This window comes from Bactrocera oleae, chromosome 6 (genome assembly GCF_042242935.1).
Source record: "Bactrocera oleae isolate idBacOlea1 chromosome 6, idBacOlea1, whole genome shotgun sequence".
NCBI classification, from domain to species: domain Eukaryota; kingdom Metazoa; phylum Arthropoda; class Insecta; order Diptera; family Tephritidae; genus Bactrocera; species Bactrocera oleae.
Window position 1 is genome coordinate 4,566,793 of NC_091540.1, and position 13,799 is coordinate 4,580,591.

General features: G+C 32.9%; 1 protein-coding gene across 14 annotated transcripts in view; it reads right to left on the minus strand.

The window, feature by feature from the left end:
- Rcd2 (Reduction in Cnn dots 2) overlaps positions 1-13,799 on the minus strand; it is a 205,692-nt gene that overhangs the window by 62,022 nt on the left and 129,871 nt on the right. For 3 of the 14 annotated variants that reach the window (XM_070110995.1, XM_070110994.1, XM_070110996.1), the window contains one exon: positions 6,056-6,161. The exons of 8 other annotated variants lie outside the window; for them this stretch is intronic. The gene's annotated coding sequence lies outside the window, so the exon portion shown is untranslated. Of the gene's footprint in view, positions 1-5,813; positions 6,162-13,799 lie in introns of all 14 variants that reach the window. 3 more of the 14 variants (XM_070110993.1, XM_070110992.1, XM_014237586.3) reach the window with 1 other exon arrangement.

Below are 13,799 nucleotides of genomic sequence, written 5' to 3' on the forward strand. Positions count from 1 at the left end.
ATTGTTCATTTGCCGCTCTTTGTCAAACGTTATGGTTTGCCCTATATTTTCACTTGAATACCACTTCTTTCTCTCTGTTTTTGTTTATGTGTTATTGCACCCTTTTCATTGTGGGTTTTGGCAGAGTAAGTAAAATAAAGTTTGCCCGACTGCAGTGGTTCATGTGATAAAGTGGACTTTTCCCCATTTTATTGAAATGTCAGCGCGCTTTTAATATACGGAAAATATTACAAAATAAATATGCAAAAAGGAAATTGTATTGCAATATACAAATTTATGCCTTTATGTATTTATATATATATATACATATGTAGGGTAAATGGATGCATGTTGAAAAGTCATTCTAAGTAACGTTTATGAACACCTGCGCGAGTATTTTAGTGTAGAGCGCCAGCTGGCGGCAGAAAGTGCCTTTTTGTTTTATTTCAAATAGTGAAAAAATAACAATCGTTTCTTCTCCCATTTACATTCGTTTGAAGAGTGATATCGTCCACTCCTTAGTAATTTCCATGGGTAGTTTCTAGAAGGTGTTTCTGCAGTTTTAAACGCTCGTTCTATACTGCAAGTTTAATGGGGTAAATCTCGAATGATTCTATTTTTATATTCTGTTATTCTGTCGAAATTGTGATGCTCTACAGTTTTTCGAATATATTTTGATGATTTTAATATCGTGCACCAAATGTAAGTCTTTCGTTCTTCGTTCTTTATAGAAGTCATAAAGCAAGTGTAGTAATCTACCAATTAGGACGCAGTCACGTGATGTTTTTCATTATCTCATTTAGGAGAGATATCACTTTTAAATTAAAAGAGAGAGAGACAAAAACAGCAGCTGGGACATTAAATAATTTTGTAGAAGAGAGAAGATGAGAAAAATATAGGAAATGAGAGGGAGAGAGAGAAAGAAAGGAAAGGAAAGAGATAGAAAGAGAACAGTTACACCGAATTTTTATTGGTATTTTGTTGGCATATTCATATTTAATAAAAAATAATGCACAGAATATAAATATTCTCATACCCTGAACAGGGAACTTTCAGTAAGTTTGCCACTATGTTTGTAACTCCGAAAAGAAAACGTCAGAGACCATACCCGCCTCTTTGTCCGACCGTTCGTCTCTCTGTATAGTCTATCAGTTTATGAGATATAGAACTAAAACTTTGCACACGTTCGTTTCTCCACAAGAAGCTACTTATATGTTGGAGACACCGGTATTGGACCACAAGCGCATATAGCTGCTATACAAACTGAACGATCAAAATCATGTCTTTGTATGGAAAAAAATTTTATTTGAAAAGAGTTTTTAACGATGTTTGGCACAGCTTATTACTTAAAGTAAAGGTATAATCTCCGAAAAAATTATTCAGTTCGGAGTACTATAGCATATAGCTGACGTTCGAACTGACCGATCAAAATTACCGCATTTTCTTGTATGGAAACTTTTATATTTGTTAAGGGTGTTAACGTTTTTTCTTGTTTTATAAATGTATATTCCCATGAAATTTTGAATTGCCTATTATACTTGTAATTAGTTAGTGAAATCACTCTGAAATCTGCAGCCATTTTTCTGTTTATTTATCTACACTGGATTTTGCAACTTTTAGTTCATGTAATTTCATCACTGCTTGAATAATTAAATTTTTATTTTATTTAATATTTTTTTCTGTTTGTTTTTTGGCCGCAGCCCAACCGACCTGACCAAGGCCAATTTACTTTGTTTAGCATAAATTTTCAGCCTTCAACAACTTGCACATTTGCGCCAATTTCTCTCTCTCTCTCTCTCTCTGACCACACACACGTGCTGCCACCCACGGCAGTGAAATTACCGTAAAAGTGTGTGAAATTCAGATAACGGAAATTTTGTGACCTTCTAAATTGTACCGTTACACTCACCGTTGCCCGTTTAGCGCTGCCTGTTACTGCTAGCTTTGGCTCGTTGTGCTTTTATTGTGTTGCGGTGCGTCTCTATTTATAATTTATTGCTGTTTTTGTTGCATTTGTTTGTTTGTTGTTCCTTATATTGTTGGTTGCGGTTGAAATTTTAATTTGATTTGATTTCGGTTTTTCAATTTGAGTCACTTTGAGCCGTTAAAAATGTTGATTCGTATACTTAGCTGTTGAAAACAGAAATGCATTGTAAATACACAACTAAACCTACACACACGTATATATTTATTATCCATGCAACTGTAAATGTTTATAATTGTATTGAGTTAAAGTTGACGCTTGTAGCTTTCAGAGGGTCTGCAGCCTGTTTGCATTTTCTATGAAATCGTAAATGTAACTGCCGAAAAAACCGCAATGTTGGCAACAATAATATTCATTTGAAATTGTATGCCAATCGCCTAGTGCATCTGGCATCTATGCACAAGCTGCAGTAGTCAAAATATATATCTACACTCTTGAATGGCTTGCTTAATAGTAAGTGAACTGAGTGTAGTTGAGTTAAGTTAGGTTAGGTTAGGTCAGCTCATATTAGATTAGGCTCAAAATAAGTTAGTTTTGGTTAGCTTAGATTAGATTATATTACAGCAAGTCAGATGATGATGTTTAATCAGTTTAGATTATGTTGGACGTCGGTAAAGTAGTGATTAGTTCACAAGGTTAAGTTGGGTTAGGTTTCAAAGGTTTGGTGACATATATGTACCTATAAATAAATTGTTTAATAGTAAGTTGGGCTAGATGTGAGCAGTAGTAAGGCTAGTGCAGCTCAATTCAAGTTAGATTAGTTTAGATTTGGATAGGTTAGTTTAAAGTAGGTGATATTAGATGTCCTTAGAATACGTTAAATTTACCGCAGTTGAGATAAGAGCTTAGTTTACAAAGTTAGACTAGATTATGTTAGATTTGAACTTGAAAGAAAAAAACTCTCAAACTCCAGTAGTGCAGACTCAGCTCTTACTTGCGACTTAAAGCTGCGAAATATTTCCGCAATAAAACTCTAAATCCAGAAGTCCATTCGAAAAAAAGTGTCTGTATAAAATAAATATTCATTACATCATTGCATATAATTATAATTAAATTCTTTGCTTGAATATGTATGCAACCTTAGGCCATCAACTTGCTCAGCATTTACCAGCCAAAATATTGAAGAGTCGATTCTGTTCCGAAGTGCATGATTTAAATGGAAACGTATTGTTTTTCGTTTGCAGTCCATCTGGTTTTAACAGTAACTCTTGCCATTTTTCGCCTTTTTCTTGTCGAGAATTTTGTTAATAGCCAGCAGTTTTAATGGATTGAAAGTTTGTATAGAAAAGGTTGAAAAAACATTTATATCTTAGAGAGTAAAAAAAAAAATTAAATTAAAATAATAATAATAATAACAGTAACTGTGTTGAAGCAATAATATTGTTTTTAGTGGAAAATGATAAAAAGTAAAAAAAAATGTTGAAAGATCTAAGCATTTGCGTAAGCGAAAAATACTTTAAATGCCAGACACTTATACGTACTTGTAGACTGCCGAATAAGTGTAGATACGTATGTACATATATCGAAACACTTTTATTATATACAGATATATGTATTTGTACATTGGTATATATGTAGATTTTATTTTGTTTTGTCTAAACTGTTAGTTTTGCGTGTCTGGCCATCAGAACACACATACATATGTGTGTATATTTATAGAAATTTCGTTAATCGGCCATTTCGTATAGGGCAAGGTCAGTTCAAAGCAGGTGCCGATTTAAATTAATCATTTGATTGCTCTCAACATACGTCAGACATTTTAACATGAGGTAACAAAATCGAAGGATAAATTTGAGTGTATGCGAAATATTTAGACTTTGGAAAGGGTTAATTTGTGGGCTCAAGCAAAAAATAATGCTGCGTATATTACTTAAATGAAATGAAATAAAACAAAAGCTAGACACCCTTCACAAATGAGATAGTTTCGATACAAGAACTTGATTTTGATCGGTCGATTCATGTGGCAATGTTTTAGATAATAATCCGTTTGAAATTTCGTGACGATATTTTGTCAAATAAAAAAGTTTTCCTTACAAGAACTTGATTCCGATGAATCTGGAAAATTTTTTCAGATATTGTTGTAGTGCTTTAGGTAATAATTCGCGCCAAATATTTTCAGATAAAAAAGTTGCCCATGCAAGAATTTGATTCCGATCGTACAGTTAGTATGGCAGCTATAGTGCTATAGTGGTCTGTTATCGGCGTTTCCGACAAATGAGCACCTTCTTGTAGAGACGCACAATTTCCTTCAGTTTATGCTGCGTTAGAAAGCTATAGACACATTCTGACCGTGTTTAATTAAATAATTTCTCACTTTATTTTCGTTTTTCTCACAACTGCGTGTTATACATATAGTATATATCGTCCAAAGTCAACGGGAGTGACGGAAATATTTTTTTGAATAGGAGAGCTCGTGGAAGGCTCATTCATAGTAATTTCTACTGTTTTTGAATCAAATTCCGAAGTGATTTTTTCTTTGTTATAATCTAAGGAATTTAAGTATCGAAAAGATCCAGCATAGGAAGAAGTTTTCCAATTTTAACCCCCTTTCAAACTATACAGAGGGGCTGTCTGAAAAATGATCGAAATTAGTGAAATAGTTGGTGTTAAATGAAATTCAGTTTAGAGGCATCTCTTACGCTACCTCTGGGGTTCCATTATTGTACTTGTCCGTGATTAAGTCAGTCATATCAAATTCCTCATCTAACTTTATGTTTTTTGAAATTTTATTTCAAAGAGTTACCACACGTTTAACCTTTAATTTTTTTTAGTTACGTTTTTGGTGGTATATATGTATGTATTATGTACAAATTAAAAAAAAAAATGGAAAGTGAATGAAAGTAGCCATTTTAATATGGGGAAACAAAAAGTCATAATTTGCCTGTTGCGCCATCTTCAGTTGTAGAGGACTACATTGACTTTGTCATACAAATCACACCAGACAGTAATTTTTGCATGCAAGGGATCAGGTACCCTTTCCAGCATCCGTCGCACTTCAAATACGGTGTTTTCGTTTAGTTAGACAATCATAGTGCCCAAAATGAGCATTATGGCTGAATATGTTTAAACTTGACTTTTTCACAGACAAAATTTTTCGAAATTGTAATACTTTCAGGAACCATAGAAACCACTTTATTGAGGCCATTTGCTGGAAAGGTATATATAGATATGTATAGAACAAAATATAACCTTATAAAATATCCAGGAAACGTCGTGTTCAAAAATTATGTTCCAATATGAATGTATTGAATTCAATGAGAAACTTTTGGGGCCTAACCTAAGTAGAAATACTCTTCTTTCGGTTGATTAAGTAAGTTTTAAGTTTCATGAGATTTCACGTGGTGATTTTATAAAACAATTATTTAAAAAGCTATATTATTTTACACACTATCCACTACAACTATTTGTTGTATTCTCGCTTTTTGATTATCTGCCTTATGCATTTTATAAATTTAGCAAAACACTTTAAACAATATAGCAAATACACACAGAAATAACTCACGAATTAAACGAGTCGCAACGATGGGCGACGCCAACAGCTTTTAGAACACACACAAACACATACATCAATCAGCGATAGCAGCTGACCGGGCGCGGCGAATGCATAGACAACGCGGCGACCACAGCATAGAACAAACAGACAGTCGAAAACTGAGCACGAAAACACACAAACAAAAGCAAAAAATAGTTGAAATTATAAATACAAAATGTAAAATTTCCGCTGCTTTTACGTTATGAATTTGCTATTTATTTCGAGCGCAAATTCGCTGTTGTTTTACTTTCCAACACTTTCCTCCGCCCTTACACTATCGCCCGCAATTTCTTTCACTTGTTTGTTTTAATTACTCACATTCGCGTGTTTTCCTGCACTCGGACACTGCCTGTTCGCGCTTTATTTATTATTATTGCCTTGTTTCGCGTTATTGTTCTTGTTGTTGCAACTTATTCATATTCTATTCTTTTTTAATTGCACTTTATCTGCTCGGGCCGCACCTTATCGCTCACCACCAGCTGATTGTTGTGGCGTGTGACTTGACACTCTGTAGCACCTTAGGCTACATTGTTATTATCGTTGTTGTTGTATGTACTCACATGCTTGCTTGTTATCTCTCTGCTCGTTAAATGTGATTTAGCTGAGCGTTTTACTTAAATGCCGATTTGTTGAGTGCTTTCAAGTTGATATGACTCGTTTAATTACCTGTAAATGGCGAAAGAAAATATACAGTTAAAAATCTATTTAAGTTTTCATACTCATCATTGTTATTGTTGTAACCACTTAATTAAGTGTTCATATTATTTTAAGTGCATATTTACATATCTATTTATTTGTTTAATTATGATTTATGAGCTGCGTGGCTTGCTATTTGCATATTAGGCACATATGGGAAATTTTAGTGGCACTAAGGCATGAGCAAACCTTTGTATTTTTAGTTTATTTATTTTATCGAAATAATTAAGTATTTGTTTATCACTTCGATAATATATTTTTGGACCTTTTCGATGGTCATATTGAGTTACTTAGAATTAAATTTACTTAGAATTTTTGGGAAGGGTTTTCTACCAACTGAGTCACAAAAGAACACTGCAAGTCGGAAAAAAATTAATTTACCTAAACCCTATCAATGAGAATTTTCCTAATGATTTACTAGACCAGTTATTGAGATATCGTTTACAAATTTTGAACCCGTCCCTTAATATCAGAATCGTAAAACTTTTACAAGATATCAATACGAAATTTGACATAAAATCTCCGCAGTTATTACAGTTGTGATACAAATGAACCGACCGAAATCAAATTTTTTTATGGAGAACTAATAAATATAAATAATAATAATAATAATATATACTAATTCATTAATCAGATCGAGATAACACTATATATAACATAGTCGTAGGAAATTAAATTAAATTCAAAACTATTAAATTTAAATTAAAAAAAAAAATTTTTTAACAAGAAAAATTCTTGTGAAACTAATTCGCTTTTTATAAACTTTCGCCCATAAAAATATGTATAATTGTATATTGAATGCAGGTCATTGTTGTTGTAATGCATTGCATGTCATTTGTGGTGAGCTAACGGCAGATTAACATCAGCTACTTTACACTGCCAGTGTGTGTATTGTTTGTGTGTATGCCGTTTTATTGTTAAAAAAAATATTATTGGGTTAATTAGCTGCCATATTAATATAAAATGTTGTGCACGAATGTGAATGAGTATGTGTGTACATATTTGTTTACAAGTGGCAGAAGTGCCATAAAAGTTAATTTAAATTGCAAATTCACAATTTTTATTGGCAGTGGAAATGCGATTTGTTAGCAGTTGTAAACAAAAAGTGCTTTATGAAATTACAATAAAATATAAACGGATGTGTTTACGAGATAAAATCACGCTATTCGAAAGGTTGCTTGTAAAATTAATTGGTTCAATTTAAAATCATAAATAAATAAATAAATAAAATATAAAATTAATAATTGAAAATTTAGTTAGTGAAAGAAATATTGTACATTTGTATAAAAAGCAAACATAAAATTTGGTGTTAAATTTAAAACAAGCAAAGCCGTTAGCTGCGGCTGCATTGAAGCTATAATACCCTCCACAAATAAAGAAGTTTTCCATACAAGAACTTGATTTTGATCGTTGAGTTTATATGGCAGCTATATGCTAAAGTTGTCCGATCTGAACAATTTTTTCGGATATTGTATCAATGCGTTGGATAATAATTCATGCGCAGTTTCGTGAAGCTATCTTGTTTAATTAGTAACTTGAATTGGATCGGTCAGTTTGTATGGAAGCTAGATGCTATATAGGACACAAAAGACCATAGGTCGCGGTGCATACCTCTAATTTAGTCTATCTAGATGCTATATTGGCTCGGTCTGAATAATATGCTTGGAGGTTATACAGCTGCTATAGTTAATAATAATTGTCAAGTTTTCAGAAGATATTTTGTCAAATAAAAGAGTTTTTCTTAGAAGGACATGTTTCATGTTTTTGACCGATCAGTTTGTATGGCGGCTATAGCCTATAGTGATCCGATATCAACGGATTTTCTTAAAAAAATTAGAGTTTACACCCCTTTATGACATTTTGATGAGGTTGTCGGAAAAGAGGGACGGTTATTATGATAGATAATAGTGGTAGTAGAACGGCTTGCTCCCGGCAGCGCTGTAGAAGAACAACAAAAATTTATCTTCTAAATTGATCACGTGGCTGTTACTTGTTTATATTGAGTTAAACATACGGTATGTACAAGTGCCATATAAATTTTGTGTTGCGCATACGACATGGTGTACCATATGAATGCTCAGTCAACTGACTGAATTTAACTGCGTACAACTTTAAAAGGTATACTTTTATGTAAAATATAAACAGGAACTTTTTTGTGAAACGTAAAATGTTGAATAAAAGCATAATCTTATCAAAGTTATAGATTTATTTTTAACAAAATAGTTGAAAAAAATCTTATGTTAAATACATGGAGAATATAAAATGATTGACACACGGTTAAATTGAAAATAAAGAGCTTGTTTACGTACAATAATTTTCACACTAGTATATAGAAGATGTTTTATAGACATACCTATATATTTTTTATTGATAATTTATAAAAACCATTCGCCTTCGTTTGAAATATAAAAAAAGCCATAAAATGTGTTTGTTGTCACATGTCAACTAAAAGCAACAACTTCCGTAGCTGACATTTCCCGTTTTTCTCACATTTACACAATGTTATTAGATACGCCCTTCAAATTTACGCTGTTTCACTAAGCAGCTACTACAACTCCTCGAGAATTGGCAGCTTGGTGCAAAGTTGGTTGACATCGCGTTTCCTTTTATGTCACATGTATATTTATTTATATATTTATATACACTTTTTAACTTAAATACATCCTGACAACCATACATAAACAGTTAGATGTGCGCATTTATGTATGCATGTGAAAATTTATACCACCCACACATGTGACGCTTCCGCGAATGTCGCGCGTAAATTTGATTTATGAGCGCAATGTCGACACTTAATTGCCAAATGTCGAACTTGGCAGTATTTCACACATACATACACGCTAAATACTTAAGTAAAAAGTCTCACGCGCTCACTTAGAAATTCACACATACATACAAACACACATGTATATATATTATGTGGCAGGAGACGCATTGCCTGGCAGTCCTTAAATACATTATGCCGTGCTGTAATTGCCTCGCAGCTATGTTTTGCTATATGCATATATGTATGTATATATAATAATATAAGTTTCTGTGAGAGCATGTGTTTCAAGCGTGAAATTGGTAGGCGAAACCGCTAATGTGCGCGAATATTTCTTTGACTATTTCTTGAATGTTTGGTTGTTCGTCGGTACTTGTGTGCGTGTGTGTGTTGATATATATGTGTTTGTTATTAATATGTATGTACTGTCTGTGTGTGTAGTTTGCTAGCGTCACCACTCTTGCTGTTGGCAATTAGATGTGTCGTAAATCAGGCGTTCAGTTGAACGCTTTCAACAGTTTAAGTTTGCCACAAAAGTTGGGCGCGCTAAAATATATGAAAAGCTATATTTAGTACAATTTGAAGTAAATCTTACGTAATTAATTAATTTTGAATCATAGAAAGCATCAAAGTAATATTTACAAAATATTTTCCTAGTGAAAGTATTTTTTACTCACCACACCAGCGCCACCTTGTGTTTAATTTTCTACACATTATACTGAAATCACTGAAAAATTTCTTCTAGGATTCTTCAGCCAAGCGTACAGAGTAAATTGTTCATAATAAGAGAAATTTCGCTGGCAGTATTTTGTAAAGCATCAATTTATATATACACCGCGGTCTAGAAAACATCTGGAGTGTTGAGGTACTTTTAATCAAAGCCGCGTTTTCACTATGCCAATATTATACCAGTTTATATAATTTAGTGTTTCGAGGTGGCAAGTGATATTTTTTGAGGAGTTATATACAGTTGCTAATCAAAGCAATTTTTCGTGCTTTTTTCCGTTTAAGAGACATTTTATTTAATAATTTAATATGAATAATGCGCATTTACTTACATTTATAATGCATTTGCATTACTCACACCAATATGTACACCGACTTCCGCTTAAGTAGACATGCAATGACGCCATAAATGTGTGAAAATGAGTACTCAATGGAAGATGAAAAAATAAAAGCGCTCACTTATTGCAATGCCAATGAAACAGTTCAAAGTCTTCACTTCTACACAAAGTACGTGCCACACACAAACAGCATTTAGTGCAACAAACGAGTCGTTGTGGCAAACACAAATTGCTACTCATGCGTTACAAAGAAAAGGAAGAGACTCAGTAGGAAAAATCAGCACTGAATCATTTTTTAATAAGTTTGTCGGGAAGTTTGTAACACCCATAAGGAAACGTCGGAGAGCTTATAAAATAGATATATAAATGATCGGCATGATGAGGTGAGTCCATTTAGTCATGTCCGTCTGTCTGTATATACGCGAACTAGTCCCTCAGTTTTGTAGATCGATCTGAAATTTTGCACATATCGTTTTCTCCAAAAAAGCTGCTTGTCGGAATCGCCGATATATCCGATATACACTACAGCATATATCTGTCATACAAATTAAACGAACGGAAACAAGTGCTTGTATGGTAAACTTTTTGATTTGAGAAGGTATCTTCACGAAATTTGGCACGGTTTATTGTTAGGGGCAACAGTAAAGTTATCGAAATTTTTCTTTTAGACCGGATATCAGTTCAGATCAGCTTATAACTATTATAAAACTGAAAAAGTTGGACCAGTTTTATTATATTAAGTAAAGCTTGAAAAAGAGAGATTCCATTTCCTTTGATCCCGGAATAAATTGTTAAAGGTTGCCGTTTTTGATTTAATATTTCGCTTCTTTGTGAATAGTTCTGTAATTTTTCGTCGCTCACTCCCCTCGTGCTACCATAAAAGGCATTCGTCAATGCGTTATTCGCAATTCAATTTACTTATTTTAAATTTCATTTGATCTCTAATTGTTGTTGTTGTTGTTATTGTTTTTGCGGTTGTGCGTCGTCTAACGAGTGATGTTGACGCGCAACGCGTCAGGCAGCCATAATTCATATACACAATCACTTATATGTATACTTACCTACATACATTTACATTGAATTTCAATGTGTGGTAAGGGGGGAAGATGGCGCGCATACACCAAAGACATTCCAAACTAACCAATTAAAAAGCAATCAAAATCGTTTTGTGAAAATCACAGCAAATAAATATTTTTCTTGCTTTGATGACTTTGAAGCGTCGAATATGCATGAATTCATACATACATACATACAATATTTATGTGAAATCATACATATATACACTCATATATATTTACATGCAAGTAAATGTTTATGAATCCATAGAGAAGTGAAAATAGTAGCTGTGTAAGAGCAAAGGGTGAAAAAGCAATGAAGTGATGGAGAAGTATGAATAAATTTGTGCTCAATGTAACGTTACAAATTGGTTCGATGACGATTTTGGCTATACTTTTTGTTTGAAAATTCGAAATTCTCGGTGTATTGGAAAAATCAAAATTGTGTGGAATTAACACAAGTGTCATAGTTGGGTTACAATGTGCAGGGGCGTAAAAAAATGTGCAAGAAAATGAAGTAAAATTATTTTTGATGTTAGTTTACAGTCTATGGCGAGTGAAAATTAAATCAATCTTTTTGAAATGTACGTAGATCAGAATTTATAGACCAGTGCAGAAGTATGTAAAAATGGTAAAAACAACAAAAACTTGGTTATTTGAAGTTTTTACATAAATTTTGAGGTTATGTGAAAAAAGTTTTAACAGGTTGTAGCTCTCAAACTGAGACTTGAGCTATCGATATATTAATGTTTTAATATTTATAGCCATGACATATCGAAATACGTAAAAATCTATGTTATTTTATTTGGCACTACGCAATAATATATAAGATATATACTTAGGTGACCTCAAACTATAGAAATAAAACATGGACAATTTCGAGGAGACATTAAAATCAAGCAAACAATAATAAAAGTGGAATATTTTTTCTGCTTGTAAATAAATAAAAACATAAAAACTACGACAAATACTGGCGACAAAGAAAACAACTAATATCGCTGACAAATTCGGAGGAAAACTAAACACAAATAAATTAAAAAAAAGCTTAAAAGTAATACAAATAAACAAAATGCAAAGCAATGAGCCGTTTACACAATTTTGTAGGTGACAAACTGACGAAAATCGCCGCACTAAGCTAAAGTCGTAAAGACGACAAAATACGAAAAGTAATAATAAACAAATGAATTGTCAACACGAAGAATAATTTGTTTAGATTTTACTACGCAAATGAAGATATAAAAGCGTTGACTTGTAAATAAACACAAACATAATTATTAGAAAAATATTTTCATCATAACTACAAAAACAAAAAAAAAAAACAAAGGGGCAAACAAAAAATAATTATAAAGCGCCCAAAGCAAATCACGCGAAAAATATTAAAACCTTTTGTGCGGCCATAATGAGCAGCTTCTGATTTCCACAATTTCGTAATTGCATGAAATGCTAAAAGCAAATAAATTAGAATTAAAAAACCAAAAGAAAAGTAAAGCGATGAAAATACAAATGAAATTCACGTGCGACCGAAGGTTAATAACAGCTGCTGTAGCGGCTAAAAAATACACCTACATATACATACACACATATTTTTTCGATAAATGCAAACAAAAAATACGAAAAACATCTCAAATTTACGCACTAATTAGGCTTCCTAGGCAGCGAGCAATGAATGCTTGCCGCCGCGCGCTCACCTGTTGCTGTTTGCTCTGCTCAAGCAAAGCAGAAGAAAGCACGACTCGCTCGAGTGCTATTCTTCTTTTTACAAATATTTGCTAGAAACTTGCAGGCAGTGACGTCATTTGGGTTGCGAAAGCTATACAAGGCATTTTTTTCATAGGAGGGGTATAGGCAAGATTTAATAATTTTACGACACAATGTTTGTTTTGGGATTCTCATTTCTTAAGCGGAAGGAAAACATTGCATAAGTGGCATGGATTTTGACTGATTGTAGATTTCTCTAATTGTTTTGAAGCTATCATATATATATATATATATCATGCTTACTCAAAAAGTAGGGTGAATCGTTCTTTTTATATTTCCATCCTACTCACATATAGCTCGATGATATGTATGCGGAGAAGAGGCTACTAGGAGTAGGCTCCGCGGCGCAGTGATCCAAATTATTAGGGTTGCATTCACAGTGAGAGAGGATTTCCTTTGCTGGGTTCTTTAAGTGTCCGGTTTCTTGGAGTCTGATGGCAACAAATTTCGAGATCTTAACGCTAAATAATAGCGTAAAGTATAACATTTTGTTGCTGGCATCAAAATTAAAATCATTAATTCACATTCACACGAGCTCGTAATGTCCTGAGATGAGAAATATATAGAACTATGGAATGTACGACCTCTACGGAATGTCTTAATACGATTTTTGTGAAAAGCGGAGAACTTTCTTGATCGCATCGATAGTGTCGGTATGAGATTACTGAATTACTACTTGTTTTATACTCATTATTTTCTATTATAAGTAAAAAGTTTATGTGGTAGGGTTTTTTTACTTGAAGGATGATCGGCTTATTAGTAAAATCTGAAGTTATACAAATAATTATAGTCTAAAAATTTAAATATGTAGTCAGTAGATCTTTTGTATATTTAGGTTTAGAAGTGATTAGATTTCGAGATAGCAACTTTTCGACGAGCAAAAAAATATTTTGAAAATTTTTGCGTCCGATCCATTTGATTTGTTAGAAATTTAATATTAATTTTCTTACTTTCAGCACAAATTTGC